Source organism: Pleurodeles waltl, chromosome 1_2 (assembly GCF_031143425.1).
Source record: "Pleurodeles waltl isolate 20211129_DDA chromosome 1_2, aPleWal1.hap1.20221129, whole genome shotgun sequence".
Classification (NCBI taxonomy): domain Eukaryota; kingdom Metazoa; phylum Chordata; class Amphibia; order Caudata; family Salamandridae; genus Pleurodeles; species Pleurodeles waltl.
Genome location: NC_090437.1, coordinates 1,029,914,329 through 1,029,932,281, shown reverse-complemented (window position 1 = coordinate 1,029,932,281; position 17,953 = coordinate 1,029,914,329). Strand labels below are relative to the sequence as shown.

Here is a 17,953-nt window from a genome sequence, read left to right as displayed (position 1 = left end):
TTGGTTTCTCACTGCTGTGAATGCTGCCTCTCCCATAAGTTTGTGTTAGCAATACCCTTGCCTATGTCTAAGTGGTATCTTCTGATCTATGAGGCGCAGCGTGGCCATATTTGGTATATTTGGAATAGTAGTGAGAAATGCTGCTTATTGGTGTAAGTAGATTTTTTATTACCATAGTAGAAGTGCCACTTTTAGAAAGTAGGCATTCTCTGTGCTGATGACTCCTTGTGCTTTGCAGCCTGATTCAAACTCCACATCTGGGGTAGGGTGACAGCTGGGCGTTGTGCTTACTTTCCAGACAGCCATTACATAGGGAGGGTGGAGGTATAACAGGATTACATGTGCATCCTGAATCGTCTTCCTGGCTGGGAGAGAGAGGGGGGTGCTGCACCTACATTTGTTTAGGCCTGCTCTCACACAAATAACTTGTTTAACCCCTACTGATGTCTGGAGCCAGGACTGGGGAGGAAGGGGTGTTGTGCACTTCTAAAGATCCTTTGAAGTGCCCCCTGTGATCAAAGACAAAATTAGAATGTGTTGTTCCCCATGTTTTGAGAAGAGAGACACTGGGTGGACTTGTATTCAGATGCTGCTGGGAGGGACTGTGATCACAATTGGGAGTAGTAACCTACTTTTTGTGCTGACCTGTGGCCTGCTAGGTCATCAAAAGGACTGCCACTGGATTGCCAGGACCCTCTTGTGCTAGTCTGCCCACACCCACCTTGAGGCCCGAGGATTTCCCATTTACCAGATGCTGCCCCTGGTCCTGCTGATATAGTGTCTGAGGAGCGCTATAGTTTGGTTACTAATAACTTCCCTTGGGCAGGACAGAGCGTGTGGAGAGTGCTCTCTGCGCTTTCAGGTAGTTCTGTGTTCTTCCTCCCCGGGTTGGGGGAAAAGTGAAGAGTATTCGCGGCATCTAGGAGCGTGGACGAGGTCTGCGCTAGTCAGTACACTGTGGGCACAAGCAGGCATCCACTTTGGTTACCCTTCATTGCCACGACCCGAGTTGTATGGAGAGCGTGAGCCAGCTCCCCTGCTCATGTGAGCTAAAAGAGGGGGCCCATCAATGCGTCCGTGCCCCAGAGCCCCTTTTTGCCAAGTACCAGTGCCTCTCTGAGTCGGGAGCACACCACTGGAGGAGGATGGAAGGTCGTGGTATTCGGACCAAGAAAACCACAACGGCTCCAGTGGCTATCTTTGCTTCATCCACCTGGAGCCTGTGGTGCCCTTGAGGAGGAGCAGCGGGCATCCCTTAGGCACAGCCGATCACTTGTGGAGCCAACCTGTAATAACAGTCTCCCCCCTAGTAGAGGGGCGGCTGCCATACAGGAGAGTGCAGCCGCCTGTCCAGGGAGTAAGACCGCTCCACCGAGGCCGTGGGTAAACCAGTGAGCCGGGAAGCACTTTTGGCCATGTTGTGCCTCCCCGAGGGGGAGAACCGATGGTGGCCCCAGCTGTCTTGCATTGATTTACACCGGGAACCCAGCAAGTCCTTCCCACCAGGGTGGTGGTGTGTGTGCGCCCCCCACATTGTGTCGGTGCCCTACTTGTGTTAGGTAACTAGCGGGATGGGACAAAGACCTCAACGAAGGCCCCAGCCCCATTAAAAGAGTGTACTGCATTCATCATAGTAGGATGGAGCCCCTAGACTGGACCAAGTGTATTTCTATTCACCACCCCTCATCGGGAAAGGAATGCAGAAGACTCTGCACCTTATGTTGCGGATTTCCCTTGACTGCATAGTCTACAGGAGCACAGAGGCACTGTGGCCTTCTTCTATAAGGTGTTTTGTGGTGATTCCTGTAAATGTCGACTTTCACCACTGTATTTCTGCCCTCATTGTGCATGCTGCATTGATTTCCATGATCTGACCTATGCTATATGTCGTGTTTGCCATGTTTGGGTGACATATGCATTTTCAGGGTCTGCCTCATATGCAGAGGGAGGGTGTGCTCAGTATGACCTGTGCAGTATAGGAATGTTTTGTGCTATGTACACTGATGATGATGGTTTGACAATTGCCTGCTTGGCAAAGTATTATTGTCTTATGGCGTTTTGGTCTGTGATGTTTTGTGTTTATGCAATATAGTGTATTTTTATATGACTTGTTGTGGAGTTTTCTTTGTGGTGTATTTATTGTGTCACTGGGTTGTGTGTGTTGTGCAAACGCTTTGCACATTGCGTCTGGGATAAGTCTGACTGCTCTGGCCAAAGCTACCAAGGAGGTGAGCAGGGGTTATCTTAGGCATGTCGCTCCCTTGTCCTGACTAGAGCGGTGGTTACTGCCTGGCTGAGGTACCTACCCTAGCCAACCAGAAACCCATGTTATATAGTTTGGCAGGGTATATCACTCAATAGAGCTGCATGGAATAGCGTAAACTGTAGTGGTATAGAGTGGATTACCATAAAGTAGAGTAGCATACAGTGGAGTAAAGTACAGTGGAATACTGTACAGTGGAGTGTAGAAGAGTGAAGTGGCATAGAGTGGAATAGCATAGAGTGGAGTGGTGTATAGTGGAGTAGGAAATAGTGGAATAGTGTAGTGGGCTGGCCTGCATTGAAGTGGCTTAGTGTAGGGTCAAGGAAACTGTTATAAATTGGAATATTGTCTCATACAGTAGAGTGGAGTGCTGTGTCGTAAAGTGTTGGAAACCATCGTAGAGTAGAGTGTTGTACAATAGAGTGTATGGGCATAGGCAAGTGCAAATTTGGACAGTGGAGTGTGCGAGGATAGAGTGGAGTAGAGTCTTGTAGAGTGGCACAGAACGTAGTTACGTTTTTTAGAGTAGAGTTATATAGCATGGAAGATAGTACACTGGAGTTGCGTAGCGTGAAGCAGCATCCAGTGGAGTTGCATAAAGTGGAGTAGTATAGACTGGAATGGCATACAGTAGAGTGGCGCAGTGTGCCATAACATATAGTGTAGTAGCATATAGTAGAGTGGTGTACAATGAAGTGGTTTAGACTGGAGTGGGGTAGAGTGTAATAGCATACAGTGGAGTTTGATAAAGTAGAATACCATACTGTAGAGGGGCAAACATTAAAGTTGTGTTTGGTGTAATAGCACATAATAGAGTAGTGTACAGTGGAATAGTGTAGAGTGGAGTACAGAGGAGTGGCGTAGAGTGGAATAGTGTAGAATAGCATAGCGTGGAGTAGTGTAGATTGAAGTAGTGTACAGTGGATTGGGTTAGAGTGAAGTAGCATACAGCAGAGTGGCATAGAGTGAAGTGGTGTTGAGTGGTAACCAATGGACTGGTATAAAGTGGAGTGGTGCAGAAAGGAGTGGTGTACACTGGAGTGGCATTGAGTGGAGTAGCATATAGTGAATTGGTATACAGTGGAATACCGTAGAGTGGAGTGGTGTACAGTAGGGTGGCATTGACTGGAATAAAGTACAGTGAAGTGTAGATTGGAGTGGTGTACTCTGAAATGGGTAGTGTAATAGCATACAGTGTAGTAAATTACAATGAAGTGGTTTCCAATATAATAGTGTAGAATGGAGTGGGGAAATTGGAGTGGCGAACAATGGAGTGGCATCCAACAGAATAGTGTAAAATGTAGTGGGGTAAATTGGAGTGGGATACAGTGGAATACCATAAAGTGGAGTGGCATATACTAGAATTAGGCAGAGTGGAATAGCATATACTGGAGTAGCGTATAGCATAGAGGCATATAGTGGAGTGGCGTACATTGGAGTGGAGTGGAGTTGCAAATAGTGTAATAGAGTAGAGTAGACTGGCATAGAGTGGAGTTGTGTACAGTGTAAAAGCGTAGAGTGGAGTGGCGTAGAGTTTAATAGTGCATGGTGGCGTGGGGTAGAGTGTAATAGCATACAGAAGAGTTGTGTACATTGGAGTGGGGTCCAATCGTATAGCATAGAATTAAGTGGCATAGAATGGAGTGCCGGAGAGTGGAGTAGCCTACAATGGGACTGGGTAGGAATACCCTGGCGCTTGGGCTGGAGTTCGGGTTCCCACAGGGATCCAGCCTGAGGCTAAAAAGATTTTACTTTATTTTATTGCAAATTAAAAAAATAAAAATAATGTAGGGCGTTCTCCCTCACCTGCTTTTTTAATGCACCCTGGGTGAGCCAGGCACCGGGTGGGGGGTGGAGCAGATCTGTTTGGGGGACGGGGGGCACTTGTGCTCCCCTCCCAAGCTGATTTTGGCCATGGTGAACTCATCACCTGTGGCTCACCCTAATAAAAACACAAAAATGGGGCACATGGCACACCGCTGCACTCCCCAGGTGGATTACGGCCCCATGGAACCCATCCCCCGGGGGCCTGGCTGTTAAAGGGGGAGGGGCACTGTCGTTCCCCACCCGGCCACATTCAGGCCCAGGGTCCCCATCCCCTGGGGCCAGGTCGAGAATGAAATGGGGAAGAGGGCCATGCGGCCATCCTCCCTGAGCCATTAATGGCCCTGAAGACCCCATCCCCAGGGCTGGCTCAGGCTATGTCCAGAGGAGCCCACCCTAGAAACATCGTGGTATCCCTGCCCACACTGACACAGGTGGTGAAACCTCTTTACTCTCAATTGGTGGGAGCAGTTTAAAAACTCTTGTCAAGCGGGAGCAAACACTAAGGGGGTTATTACAACTTTGGAGGAGGTGTTAATCCGTCCCAAAAGTGACGGTAAAGTGACGGATATACCACCAGCCGTATTACAAGTCCATTATATCCCATGGAACTCGTAGTACGGCTGGTGGTATATCCGTCACATTTGGGACGGATTAACATCTCCTCCAAAGTTGTAATAACCCCCTAAGTCTGCTCCCAGCCGATGGAAGTAAAAGAAATGCTCCAGCCTGCTGGGAGCAGACTTCATCTGTTTCCCTGCCTGCACTGAAGTGGGCAGAGAAACAGATGAAAAGATTGCTCCTCCTGCAGGGAGCAACATCTTTAGCTATAACTCGCACCCTTGCCATGCACTGCGAATTACCCCATACATTACATCAGTCATGACAGCTTCTATGACATCTTTGATAATATCTCTGCAACATTAGCAATAAAATTATTGATGAGAAAACTAGGTATGGCAGGGGTGTGAGTTATAGTTACCTTAGGGCATGAGCTATAGTTTCTTGTCCTAACTATAAGTGCTGACTTTCTATGGTTTTCTGTGTGTTAAATCTGAACCTAAATATAACGTCCCTGTAACCTTTGTTTTTAAGTGAATATATAGGTTTTTTTGTCAGCTCAGTGTGTTCTCAGAAAATGGTAATCTTAGCACAGCAAAACCTTTTTTGCTCCCAATTTTAGACACTTTATTGCGCTGCACATTTTTTGAACAAAAAAAGCAAGTTTTGCTATATTTTAGCTATTTTCTTTCCCCCTCCTAGTAACACCCCAAACTGTGTGTGTGGGGGAGGGGGGAGAATGGACGCAAATATGGCATGTATAACCTTTGTGGAAAATAATTTCAAATCAAATCAAATCATTAACATTTATAAAGCGCGCTACTCACCCGTGCGGGTCTCAAGGCGCTAGGGGGGAAAGGGGGGGTTATCGCTGCTCGAACAGCCAAGTCTTTAGGAGTCTCCGGAAAGCGGAGTGGTCCTGGGTGGTCCTGAGGCTGGTGGGGAGGGAGTTCGAGGTCTTGGCTGCCAGGAAGGAGAAAGATCTCCCACCCGCCGTGGAGCGGCGGGTGCGAGGGACGGCAGCAAGTGCGAGGCCAGCGGAGCGGAGGGGGCGGGTGGGGACGTAGAAGCTGAGGCGTCTGTTGAGGTATTCCGGTCCCTTGTTGTGGAGGGCTTTGTGTGCGTGGGTGAGAAGACGGAAGGTGATCCTTTTGCTGACTGGGAGCCAATGCAGGTGTCTCAGGTGTGCGGAGATGTGGCTGTTGCGGGGTACGTCGAGGATGAGGCGGGCCGAGGCGTTTTGGATGCGTTGCAGGCGGTTTTGGAGTTTGGCGGTGGTCCCGGCGTAGAGGGTGTTGCCGTAGTCCAGGCGACTCGTGACAAGGGCGTGGGTCACGGTTTTTCTGGTGTCGGCGGGGATCCAGCGGAAGATCTTGCGGAGCATGCGGAGAGTGAGGAAGCAGGCGGAGGACACGGCGTTGACTTGCTTGGTCATGGTGAGAAGAGGGTCCAAGATGAAGCCGAGGTTGCGGGCGTGGTCTGCGGGGGTCGGTGCGGTGCCGAGGGCCGTGGGCCACCAGGAGTCGTCCCAGGCGGACGGGGTGTTGCCGAGGATGAGGACTTCCGTTTTTTCAGAGTTCAGCTTTAGGCGGCTGAGCCTCATCCAATCTGCGACGTCCTTCATACCCTCTTGTAGGTTGGTCTTGGCGCTGGCGGGGTCCTTGGTGAGGGAGAGTACAAGTTGGGTGTCGTCGGCGTAGGAGGTGATGATGATGTCGTGCTTGCGTACGATGTCGGCGAGGGGGCTCATGTAGACATTGAAGAGTGTCGGGCTGAGCGATGAGCCTTGAGGTACGCCGCAGATGATCTTGGTGGGTTCTGAGCGAAACGGAGGGAGGTAAACTCTTTGGGAGCGGTTAGCGAGGAAGGAGGCGATCCAGTCCAGGGCCTGGCCTTGGATCCCGGTGGAGCGTAGGCGGGTGATTAGGGTGCGGTGACAGACGGTGTCAAAGGCAGCCGAGAGGTCGAGGAGAATGAGGGCGACTGTTTCACCGTTGTCCATCAGGGTTCTGATGTCGTCTGTGACTGAGATGAGGGCGGTTTCCGTGCTGTGGTTGGTTCGGAATCCGGTTTGTGAAGGGTCGAGCAGGTTGTTGTCTTCCAGGAAGGTGGTCAGCTGTTTGTTGACGGTCTTTTCTATTACCTTGGCTGGGAAAGGTAGAAGAGAGATGGGGCGGAAGTTTTTCAGGTCGCTTGGGTCAGCCGTAGGTTTCTTTAGTAGGGCGTTGACTTCAGCGTGCTTCCAGCATTCGGGGAAGGTAGCAGAAGAAAAAGAAGAGTTGATGACGGTCTGGAGGTGCGGGGCGATGATGTCGTCGGCTTTGTTAAAGATGAAGTGCGGGCAGGGGTCCGAAGGGGCGCCGGAGTGGATAGAGTTCATGATGGATTTGGTTTCTTCCGTGTTGATGTGGGTCCAGTTGTTGAGGGTGATGTCCGGGGAAGCGGGTTCAGTGGTGTATGGTTGGGTCTGGTGTCCTAAGCTGTCGTGGAGGTCGCTGATCTTGCGATGGAAGAAAGTGGCGAGGGATTCGCACAAATCCTGTGAGGGCGTGACGGCGTTGGCGCTGGCGCTGGGGTTGGAGAACTCTTTGACGATGCTGAAGAGTTCTCTGCTGTTGTGGCTGTTTTTGTCTAGTCTGTCGGTGAAAAAGTTCCTTTTGGCAGTGCGGATCAGGTGGTGGTGTTCGCGTGTAGCGTTCTTGAGGGCGGTCATGTTGTCAGCGGTGTGGTCCTTGCGCCAGGCCTTCTCAAGGGCACGACAAGTTTTCTTTGATTCTTTGAGGGTGTCAGAGAACCAGAGAGGTTTTTTGGTGTTGGTCTGTCGATGCGTGCGTTTGAGGGGAGCAAGGTTGTCAGCGCAGTTGGAGATCCAGTTTGTGAGGTTGAGAGCTGCGTCGTTGGGGTCGGTGGTGAGGGTGGGTTGGTTGGCGGCGAGAGCGGAGAAGAGTTGCTCTTCAGGGATCTTGTTCCACTGTCGATGAGGGATGGGTTGAGTGCGGAGGTGGGAGCAAGAGCAAGTACCCCATACAATTTTTAAATAAGGGCTTTCCACGGGGGCAGGAAAAGCCTCAGAAGCTAAGGGGTTGCGACTAATACAGGAAGATAGTGTGTCACATAGAACTCTTATTGCTGTAAGGAATCCTTCTTTCGAGCCCATTTTGCACAGGACAGCTTATGAGAAGCACGACTTTACCCATATCAAATGTCTTCTTGCATCTACAAAAATTATCACTCAGTGCATTTTCTCACAGGTTGCGAGGTCTAAATCGAATTCCACCATATTAACGTATTCAGTGGTTTTCTGACTTGGGATAGCATGGAGTTGTTCTCTTGAAATCGTATTTGCAAGAATTCGTTTCTGGGGGTTAGCAGGAGTCTTGGAGTAGGTATTTCCTTGAGGTTCAAGAATAACATTGATCTTCATTACGCACCTACAGCTGGCGTGGAAGTTTTTTTTAACAAAGGCACATATATCTTGCCAGGAGCCACACCGAAAAGGGGCATATAGCTTGATTTTGTGCATCACCTGTAGCTAGCCATAATGGGCTTAGAAACAGAAGAAATTCAGTGTAAACTTCCACTGGTCAACCATCTGACGCTGCTGCTTTATTGTGAGATAAGGATTTAAATGCAGAAGACATTTATCTGCTGGGAGGTTGGAGTTGACAATGCCTGCCTTTGTTTCCTGGTTAATTTAGCAAGTGGATATTCACTCATGATGGTATCTCTCCTAAACCGCCAGTCTTTCAAGGACATACTTCTCAGGTTTGGAAGAAGTTTCTTTAATATCTACAGTCTAATTGGCCATGAAGCGTATGCTAGTTTTCCTCCATTGCTCTTTGTAATGTAAAGCCTGATCTGGTTCTAAAGTCACAGTAAAACAATGCAGGGCAATGTGGGCAGGGGGAGCCCAGCCCTCTCTCTTCCCACCGCCAACAGCAAGGTTAAGTAGAACATAGCCTTAGAGTAGTAAGAATGGGAAATGCTGTTATTACCCAACAGTATGGTGAATAAGTGATGCGCTGGGAAGCTGCTTCTACTATCTGGAGCTCTGCCCTTTCCTCTTGGTGTCCTTGTGAAATTCCCTAAAACTGGACTACGTCAGGAGCCCAGGAGATTCTTTTAGAAATAAGTATGTTATGCCAAAAGCTTTCTTGCCCTTTCATATGCCACACTCGATGCATGATATGCCAGCAAACTTGAAGCATGACTTTTATCACTCATCAAATAAGTACTCGCCATACATCAGTGTTATGTCTGTGTGAGATCACATAGCAGTCAGCTGTCCCATCTGTTTTACTCCACGTAAGTTAATCAATTGTGGAAGCTTCCACTGTTTCAGAGAAGATATATATTCTGTTTCTTCTCAGATAAAATGCCCCCTGGACATATTGAGCTAATCAGGGCCAGCTAATTTTGCTCTCCCAAAAGTGTTGCTGCACAGTGAATGCACTGAAAAGGTCTGCCACACATGAGAAAAGTTAGACCTAGGAGAAATGGAAAAATTTACATATATTTTGTCAATCATATCAGAGTACATACAGAGTACAGGTTCTGTATGTCTGTGTGAGTAGTTTTAATTATATATATGCAAAGTCACATCAGAAATTAAATTGAATTACATCACAGGTGTTTTAGATGTCACCTCACCAATGAAATGGATGATATCCCTGAGATCACAAACAATGGCTCATTTCCTCATCTGTTTTTCACTGTATATTCAGGCTTCTGTCTGTGCCTTGTTGGCGTTGGCGCCAGGTGGACTGGAAGCAGTGGCTGGCCAAAGGCTCTACCCAGTGGGCTCTGGCAGTGGTGTAAAGCAAAATGATGACCCCCCTCCCCTCTGCAAAGGTGATGACGGGGGCCTGAGTCTCTAATATTCATTGTCCCTAGGCTGAATGGGGGTCCCCATGTAGGATTGGGAGCCTCCCTGCACCACCACACCCCTCACTTTAGGGGCTGTCGCGCTCGGTGCGTAGTGTAGTCAAAGTCTATGTCCTGCAAGCAAAAATAGCTGGGCATAAGTGAAGGCATTTTGCTGTGGGTGGACGTAGAAAGTGGGCACAAGTGTGTCCAGAGCCTTTTGGACAAGGTCAAAAGTCATGTCCTACAGACTCTGGCAGAGGAGTGGCCCTGGCACTATTCAAAGTCGACACCATGTGCCCTTGGAGCAGGGCTTATGACTCTGGGACAAGACGACTGTGTACAAGGCATTGCCAAAAGGTCCTGTCCATTTGCCAATTAGGCACTAATATACTAGGAAATAGGCCTGTGCCAGTGGTAAAGGGTGCTTTCTTGGTCATTAATGCTCATTAGACTTGGTTGATAGCCATGCCAAGTGGATACTTGGGACATACATGGTATTTGTAGCAAAACGTAAGAAATTCACTGTTAATGAGAAGCTTAAAATACCTAAAACAGTGATTTTCACAAGGATATATTCTAATTTTGCACCTCAATCAGCAAGTGTTATTGTCCAATTCCTGTTATGAAATATTTGTCAAGGACGAATGGTTGGTGCGTTCTTATATGCATTTTCGTGCATACATGTAGTACCTCAACTGATCGGGAAAGACACGTCCCACATCATCTGATAATTAATCAGAACTGGGTGAAAGAGAATGAGTAAGGAAGGCAGTGATTGTATAGTATTTCATCATCTGTTGGCTAATGTTCTATGCAGATACCAGGCAATGGTATATGCACTTCCGTGCCTGAGGCAGCACATTCTTTCCTAAGTGCTTTGGTAATTTTCAGGAGAGAGAGAACTAAGGCATACTGAAAGAACGTAAATCAAATTATAAATACATTTTGGGTCAAGTAAGCAACCGCTGTAACCTCGGTTTATTCCAGCAGAAATCATGATAAAGATCAGAGTTAGTCAAATTTAATGCCCAAAAGGTACCAGACCTCCCATTATGCAACTTTGAGCTGCTGTCCATTATTCCTTTCATTCTTCATTAACATATGATAAAAGGGTAAGCATACTGTGGCTTCTTTCTCAACTGTAGTTTGTTGTGCAGTTGCGCAAGTATCCGTGTTATTCTGTGAAAACAGTGGTAGGTCGTGGGGCCATGACCAAGCCGACGACGAAGATGGCCACACTGTAGTGAAGTTCCAGTGACTTGGCCCCTTTAATGCTAGAAGCTGGGCCTTAACCTGCATCCAAGCCCATCTGAGGCACTGGTATTGCCGTCCTATCAGGTGAAGCTTGAGAGAGCGAAGTTTGGGATGCTGAGACACCCCGCACCAGAGTAAGCTCGTGGTGGCCTGGACTTCACCTCAGAGGCTATGCGGCGACAGGGGCCACGGGTGAGCCGAAGTTCTGAGGCAAGCATGCCTCAGTGGGCCACATGTGCTGCACGCACAATCAGGTGACCCTCCCAGGCAGGAAAGCAGGTGGTCATCTCCTGGCAGAGAGGGCTGGAGGCACCCAAGTGTGTTGAAGGGGCCCTCTGGCCCACTACGATCCTGAGACTGACCCATTTCAGGCCAGGAGTGGGAGACCATGACTGCTGCTGCAAACGGCGGCTCTCACCCTGCAGCCCTTTGGCTACACAGACCAACTGCGTCCCCTGCTGCAAGTGAGATTCGGGCCGGGAGGACCCAGCAGGCGGCGGGTTGGAGCTGGATGACGACTATTGACCATGTCCAACTCTCTTCACCACCGCTGGGGCCCTTCCGCCCACTACAACCCTGAGACAGTCCCAGGCAAGTGAGATTCAGGCCTGGGAGGTAGGTTTGGGGGGTGGGAGGGGCATGGGCAGAAGCCGAATGATTTCTCTTGGCCCTCATTATCTCCTTCCTTGCTGCTGTCCGCTGGTGATTTGACACCCAACAGGCCCACCACGCCTCCCTGCATGCCTGATTGCCCCCTTCCCACAGGAACACCTAGATAGCTTGCAGCACGCCTACAACCTCTTTCTGCCTCTGCATGCAGCAGAGGCCACAGGGACCCAGCTACCCTGATGGATTGTCCACTAAATATGGTGAAGCCGCAACACTTCAACAACAACCCTCTCCACCACAGCAGTCTATTGGACCTGGTCAGAGGCTTCTCATCATGGTGCACGGTGATCTCAAACAAGAGAAGCTACCTTTTAAATGGCCCAAGGCTCCTGACTGATCCGATGCTCCATCGGTTTTGGGCCTGGTCGTGACACGGACACTGAAGAATTGACAGGCACAGAAGCAACCTTGGCAGAGCTCCACGCTGGCTTTTGTTTGATAGATTCCCGATTCAACACCCTCGCAAGCCGGATAGACCGAATGGAAGCGTGGCTGGACCATCTGAACGTTAACCTACATGGGGTGGAGGAACTGATATCGAACCTGGAGGATGATGTTGGTACAGTCACTGCCTGGAGAGAGTAGAGTGGCTCCTTAAGGTTGTCACCATCAAAAATGAGGTCCTAGAAGCAAGGTACCAGCTCAACAACCTCTGCATACTGGGCATAGCGGAGTCAAGAGACACTGGCCGCCCGACCTGTTTGTTGCGCACCACCTCGTTGAGCTTTTCAGCCTCCAGTGCTACACATCAACCATCGTGGTGGAATGGGCCCATAGGTCAATCGGCCTGCAGCTGCCGTCTGGTGCCCCAACGCGTCCTATAATAGCTTGCTTGCTAAACCTCCGGGAGCAGGACACTGCACACCTCCTGGCACGAGAAGAGGTCCCTATACAGTACCAAGGATCATTTAATCTCCTTCCTGGTCTTCACAACGGCAGTGCAGGAGACACAATGCAAATGTACCAAGGCCAAAACCATGCTGCCGAACCTGGCCCTGAATATGGTATGCTCTACCCCACCTGCGTTGGGATTGATTGCAGTGGTAAGGCCCACTTCTTCGATACTCCGGCTGACACACTTACTTAATGCAAACAGAGATCTCTCCCCCTTCTGTTCTTGGTAAATGTATATGCCCCAAATGTCGACTCCCAAGAGTTCTTGCACAAGCTCTGTTCCTTACTGGTGCACACAGATTCTTATCATAATATAAAGTGGGGAGACCTCAGCAGGATTCTTGACTCACAGTTAGACATTACCACAACAGTGCCAAGAGGCAAGCCTTGTTCACTTATGGTCCTTCGAGACCTCTGCAAAATTTACATCCTCAGGGACACCTTGAAGCCTCTATCATGCCTCCAATCCTGGCTAAATGTTCTACTCAGCACCCCATAACTTATGCACCCTGTCCAAGTATGGGCCACAAGCCCAGTCAGGGCAAGTCAATTACACAACATAAATAGGCCTGTGCTCACCCTCTGGTGGCTAGGCGCAGAGCATGCAGGCCTAACTTGGAAGGCAATGTGGAAAGCACTTTTGCAACAGACACACAATAACCAGAGGATGTACACCACAAAAAGACTAGCTACGGATGGAGTGAAATAAAGCTTGGTTGCTGGTTAATTCAAGATGAGCATGATACAGATCAAATCCATAAATAGTTAAATATTTGCTTTGCAGACTCTAAATAAAACAAGATAGTTAACCGATGATGTGATTGAAGAGGTGGTGCTGTGGACTCCTCGTCACAAGTGGACAATGATTCCACAGACTACGGTGATGTTCTGGTTGCGCTCCTCAGGGAGAGGATGGGTGATTCCTAGGCACGGTCACCAGGGTAGCAGGTGGGGACTGTGGGGGAACAGTGCGGCAGCCATGTTTTGCAAGGGCGCTCCAGGTGCAGGAAGAACATGGGTGGTGACGGCTATTGGCGCCGCTACAGGTGATGGAAGCTGCATGCAGCAAAGTTGGTCAAGGCCGCTCTGGTTGATTGATGCAACGAGCGACAAAGGTTTAGCAAGCTGCTCCCCGGGTTCACAGATGCAACTGGCAAAGCCACTGGGGGTGACTTAAGTGAGTGGCACAGGTTCAGTAGAGCTGCTCCGGGTGTTCACAGATGCATGACAAAGAGGTTGGCAAAGCCGCTTGTGGCCTTTGAAGTAGCGAGCAGCAAAGGTTCAGGAGGGCTGCTCCATGTGAACAAAGATGCAAGCAGCAGAGTTTGACAAAGCTGGTTGGGTGATTGAAGTAGCAAGTGGCAAAGATTCAGCAGGGTAGCTCCGGGTGATCAAAGATGTAAGTGGCAGAGTTTGGCAAAGGTGCTCGGGGTGTTTCAAATAGTGAAAGGCAAAGGAAAGCAAAAGCCGCTTAGAGTCACTCTGGGTTTGATGAAGGAGTCTTTGGCTACCGGGCAGAGATCAGCAGTCAGCAATGCGGCACAGCAGAGCAGAACAGCAGTTCCTGGAAGCAGTCAATCCTGGCAGAGTGGCAATCTTGGCACACAGCAGTGTTTACACCAGTAGCGTTTTCTTGAGTCCAGAAGTGTACTGATTTTAGGGGGACAGGGACCCAGTACTTATACTAGAAAGTGCCTTTGATGTGGGGGGGTGACTACAAAGAGTTCTTGTGAAGTGCACAGGTTCCCCTTTCTGGTCTGCCTCGGCTCCAAACTATCAGTGGGAGGTAATCAATCCCTTTGTGTGGACTCTAGTCACTACCTTTTGAGGTGTAAGTGTTAGCCCTTCCCAACCTCCTCCCCAGTAAAACCCATCAGTATGCAGATGCTTGCAGGTGCGGCTGAGTATCCTGTATTGCGCGTGTCTGAAGGGAATGCACAAGTGTAGCCCAAGCCAGATGTGTATTGGAGATTTTTAGGCTGTAGGCACACATGGCAGTGAGTGCAGAGAAATGCCCACTTTCTAAAAGTGGCATTTCTAAAAAAGTAATAATAAATCCAACTTTACTGGTAAAGAGGATTTATTACTAACATTCCAGTGGTACTAAACTTGATGTTATATAAGGAATTCCCAGTGCTGGCCTCACTGTAATGAAAAGAAAACCGTTGAGTTTTTCATTACCAGGACATGAAAACTTAAAAGCATATGTTCTGCCTTTTATTTAAATGTCACCCTGAGCTATGGGATCCCTAGGGCCTACTTTAAGGGTGGCTTATATGTATGAAAAGGGGGGTTTAATGCTTGGCTAGAGGTTTCAAATGCCAAGTCAGGGTGGCACACATAGGCTCTGCAGTGGCAGACCTGAGCCATGTTTACAGAGCTACTCAAGTGGGTGGCAAAATCAGTGCTGCAGACCCACGAGTACCATTTAATTTACAGGCCCTGGGTATATTGTATACCACTTACAAGGGACTTTTAGGTCAATTAAATATACCAGTTGTGGTTACACCAATGTTACCATATTTTAGGGGAGAAGCACATGCACTTTAGCACAGTTCAGCAGTGGTAACATGCTCAGAGTCCTAAGGCCAACAAAAAGATATAGTAAAACAGGAGATAAAGGCAAAAGTTTGGGCCATGCATGCTGTCCTACAACTCCCCGGTCCGGATGGTGCTGAGGCTACCCTATGGAGGGGGCCTGGAGCACCAGTGGTGCTTTCCATGCAATGCCCTGCATGATGAGGTGTTCCATTCGGAGTGAAGAGATTCCATCACAGAATACTTTGAACTCAAAACAGGCTCCATCTCCCTGCCTTTAAGGCTTACATTTGCAGGATCTGCATAGCTAAGAATGCAGCGGTGCTGCAAGACCTTTGTAATAGTTTGGCTTGCATAGAGGCAGCACTCATGGATATCGACTGAGAGACAACTCAATTCATTTCCAGATTCCATTAGTACCAGCGTACTACCATCCTGGAGGAGTTTCGAAAGTTGACTGAGCGGCAGGTGGCCTTCCTAGGGAGGCACTCCAGGACTCGCCGATATGGTGAGGGGGAGTGACTGGGCCGCAAGTTGGCACAACTACTTTGGCTGCCTAGAGGCAGCAGTTATTGCCCAGAATTACAACTACACAGAGAGTCATGCAAGAAGGAGAATGTTGGGGTACTTGCTGAGCTCCTCAAATATTAACCACATCTGTACCTGTGGGTGTTGTTATCCTGATACTCTGCGTGGTTGTAGTTATTCTGTTGCTGAAACCATGCAAGGACCTTCAGTGTTGTCTCGTATCGTCCTTTGTCATTGCTTAACTTTGTCAATAAAATACTGGCCAAAGTTTTCACGAACCGGCTTTCACTATTGCTGCACCAGATAATCTCACCCATGCAATCAGGCTTTGTCCCTCGTTGCTCTACCTGGCTGAATCTGTGCACTTTTTTCTCTGTGCTACAAAGGATCTTCCCTGAAATGCCAGCTGCCATGGCCCTCTTGGATGTAGAGAAGGCCCTCGACTCCCTAGAGTGACCATTCCTGAACATGACTTTGCACAAACTGGAATTGCCACGTGGAATCATCTCAGTAGTCATGCTGCTATACTTTCAACCTGTGGCTCTTTTTCAGGTCAGTGGCTCATGTGCACCTCCCTTCAATATCACTAGAGCAACCAGACAGGGATGCCCCCGCACTCACTTCTTTTTGTTATCGCCATGGACTAATTGGTCTGTCAACTATAGGAGAAAAACATCTCTCATCTCCCTTTATGTTGATGATATTTTATTGTTCATTCACCACCTGACTGAGAACCTGCTTCCTATAGCTAAAGAAATTCATTGCTTCCATGGGTTTTTGGGCCTACTGTTGCACTGGAACAAATCCGATCTATTCCTACTCACAGACGCTACAGCACCTGTGGTTCTCGACTTCCTAGAGTGACCATTCTTGAACGTGACTTTGCATAAACTGGAATTGCCACGTGGAATCATCTCAGTGGCCATGCTGCCATACTTTCAACATGGGACTCTTATTTGGGTCAGTGGCTCCCTTAAACCTCCCTTCACTATCACTAGAGCAAACAGACAGAGATGCCCCCGTCCTCACTTCTTTTCATTATGGCCATGGACTCATTGGTCCGACAACTACAGGGGAAAACCGTAATCGCAAGATGCACTTTAAACCATGCCCCTTGCTTATCTCCCTTTATGCTGATGATATTTTATTGTTCATTCGCTGACAATATTTTATTGTTCATTCACCGCCCGCCATAAAACCTGTTTCTTATAGTTAATGAAATTGTTAGCTTTCATGATTTTTTGGGCCTACGCATGCACTGGAACAAATCCGATCTATTCCCCTTCACCGTGACAAGGAGCAGGTGATCTATTTGAACTATGGTTACTCCATCCACGTGCTGACTACCCAAATAGACCAGTGGCTCCGGCTCCCGCTTTCTATGGCTGGGTGTATCACAATCATTAAATTGGTAGTACTCCTGCGGTTTCTGTACCATACCTACCCCCTCACTAATGCTTTTTTTGCTACCTTGAGGAGCCTCTTTTTGTGGCTCTCTCAGGCTGATCGTGGACCCAGGATCGGATGGAATCCCTTGTGATCAAGGAAGATTTGGGATCCTTAACTTCCATCTATACTAGGTAGTTGCGCGCAGTGTCAGTTTGCACACCACTGGTACTGTGCGGATATTCGCCTCCCCTATGGCAGGCCAAGGAGGGGACAGACCGGGTTCTCTCGGAGGGCCTCCGACTGGACCCCACTGACATCCAAACGCTCTCAACTATCAGTTTGGCATGGAGGACACTCATCCAACTACGATAGTGGGGGGCAAGGGGGAAGTAGGCATTAGTGGATAACCTATACAAGTTTGGAGATCTTTTTCCGGTCAGCCATGTCCATTCCCAGGCAGATGATGCACAGTTCACCAGCGCCACTCAAATGGATCATTTTGTACTGCAACGCATTCACAGCGCACTGCATGCCCAAGTCCTATCTTATCCACTGTCTCCGAACGAGTTTCCTCCCTTGACACTGGGGATAATGGAGCCCTGCCAGCTGGGGCTAGTCTCCAGGCTATGTAGCGTCAGTCTAGCCTTGTTGTGGACGCTAGATGGGAAACTTAGAGCGACCTGGGAACAGGAACTGGGACCTCCCCTGCCTGACAAAATGTGGTACTACTGCCTCATCAGACCCAGCTTGCCTTTCCCAACCACATGACAAATACCTATGTAGAGCCTACATCACACCTAGTGCACTGGCTAAGTATGACTCGAGTAAATCCACCACCTGTCCTAAATGCCAGAGTGACAAAGCTGATTTTGCTCACATGACACAGACCTGTGGCTGTGTGGGAAGATTTTGTCGAGATGTGTTCTCCCAGCTCTCATTAATGACAGGAATCAAGCTGACTCCCAATCCACTTCTGGCCCTGTTGGGTTATGTAAAAGACATCCCTAAAGGAGTCCGCAGATTCACATCTGTAGCACTCCTGCTGGCAAAGCGGGAGATAGCTCTACATTTTGATGGTAGGTGCTGCCTGACCGATGCTGCTTGGCTAAATAGTTTGACATACTGCAACACCACCAGCGAAGTGTATGCCCTGGTTCAGCTCCCGGC

General features: G+C 48.8%; 1 protein-coding gene across 10 annotated transcripts in view; it reads left to right on the top strand.

Annotated features, from left to right (window-relative positions):
- Window positions 1–17,953, top strand: part of TBC1D1 (TBC1 domain family member 1) — an 844,646-nt gene that overhangs the window by 716,179 nt on the left and 110,514 nt on the right. The gene's annotated exons all lie outside the window — the stretch shown is intronic.